This window comes from Asparagus officinalis, chromosome 8, assembly GCF_001876935.1.
Source record: "Asparagus officinalis chromosome 8, Aspof.V1, whole genome shotgun sequence".
Taxonomy (NCBI): Eukaryota; Viridiplantae; Streptophyta; class Magnoliopsida; order Asparagales; family Asparagaceae; genus Asparagus; species Asparagus officinalis.
Genome location: NC_033801.1, coordinates 128,880,107 through 128,882,058, shown reverse-complemented (window position 1 = coordinate 128,882,058; position 1,952 = coordinate 128,880,107). Strand labels below are relative to the sequence as shown.

At 35.2% G+C, this 1,952-nt stretch overlaps 1 non-coding gene across 1 annotated transcript; it reads left to right on the top strand.

Annotated features, from left to right (window-relative positions):
• Positions 531 to 614, top strand: TRNAL-CAA. The gene has a single exon. It is a non-coding gene; the product is annotated as a tRNA-Leu (tRNA).

The window sequence follows — 1,952 nt, the reverse complement described above, 5'->3', positions numbered from 1 at the left end:
TTGTTCTTAATGATATCTTATTGTCTAAATAATAGTAATTCAGGACTAATCCATATTATGTTAAACAATCCTTAATTGGCAGTAGTTATTTAAAAAAAATATGTGAACAATAGTTATTATCAAAATACATAAATTATTTGCTAATTGATTATTGAAAACAATCCTATACTTTATTTTATCAGGATGTCCCACTTCACAAAAACATATCATATTATCCCACTAAAATATCCACTTTTTAAAAAATTACCTCACTCTAACCGTTATCGTCATTCTATTGTAAATGTTCTAATTGACTAACACCCTTAAAAAAAAAATTTGTTGGTCTTTTTCCTAATTGACCGAAATACAAACCGAGAAATTATAGCTCATTTGTATGCTGAGCAAACAATTTAAATAATGCTAGGAAACTGAATGCCTGAACTCTAAAATGTATCGTATAATTGCTCAATAAAGGACGTAAGTCAGGATGGCCGAGTGGTCTAAGGCGCCAGACTCAAGTTCTGGTCCTCGTGAGAGGGCGTGGGTTCTAAGTCAGGATGGCCGAGTGGTCTAAGGCGCCAGACTCAAGTTCTGGTCCTCGTGAGAGGGCGTGGGTTCAAATCCCACTTCTGACAGTGGTCTAAGGCGCCAGACTCAAGTTCTGGTCCTCGTGAGAGGGCGTGGGTTCAAATCCCACTTCTGACAATATTTTTTTAGTGCAAATTATAAATTAGCACTTAAGTATCCTATCCTTTCACTCTTTTAGCAAAATTATAAATGGAGTAAATATGTACCCAAATGCGTCTGCCTAAAATAATTAGGATATTTATGGCAACATCATTTCACTGTTTTAGCACTTATATAAAGCAAATATGTAGACACATGCCTAAAATATTTAGAATATTTACTGCAGTTATAAGTAATTGTTAACCTCTTGTGAATGGTTAATTCTACATGCCTAAAATATTTAGAGTATTTACTGTAATTATAAGTAAACCGTCATAACTAACTCAAATTAGTGAAATGTAGTATGTGATACTCACTTGACTTTTCTATTAAAAAAAATTAACAATAAGTCGACTTAGTATTCATCACTTACATGCTTATGCTGAACAACTTCTTATAGAGAGTAGGCAAATATTATCCCTCGCGAGAGGGAATTCTCATTCAAAAAGAAAATTTCAAACACAATTACTACTATCTACGTTATAGTGTTAATTGTTGATTTTTATTTTTATTTTATTTTTGAGTGAGAGAGAGAGAGAGATTTAAGCTGCTAAATATGACTCTATGACTTAGTATTCATCACTTACATGCTTATGCTAAACAACTTCTTGTGGGGAGTAGGCAAATATTACCCGTTGCATGAGGGAATTCTCATTCAAAAAGAAAAGCCGTTCAATATTTTATCAGAACGCTCCGCACGGTACAATGTGATATGAATCAATAGGAGGCAATCAAATGTCTGAAATACGCTTTGTCCCCCCCCCCCCCCCCCCCCCGTTCAAATCAGGATGGAAACAGAATTATTCCTCTATCAACGCCAATAAATAGCGATAATTATTCGACGACTTCTCAAAATATCAAAGATCGGTATCAGCGGACCATTGACAATCACCCAACCATTGACAACATAATGCAAGGTGTAATCACTATTATAACAATCACCCAACCAAGAAAAAAGGAACAAAATTAACAAAGATCCATATAATTTTTATGCGGAGTAGCCATCTGGGATCTTTACAAAACTAGTTCAAAAATCATAGGAGGAAAACATGATACTGGATGACGATCTTGTACATTTAATTATTCCATTTATTTCTAACGGGAACAAGAACACGTAACGGGACCTCCCAATAGACAAAACCAATTCAAAAGTCAAGGGTCAAATATTAGACCGAGAAAATGGAAAAGAAAGTCCCACAAATTAATTAAATGGCTTGAGCAGCGGCGGCGGCGGCGACGACGGCGGC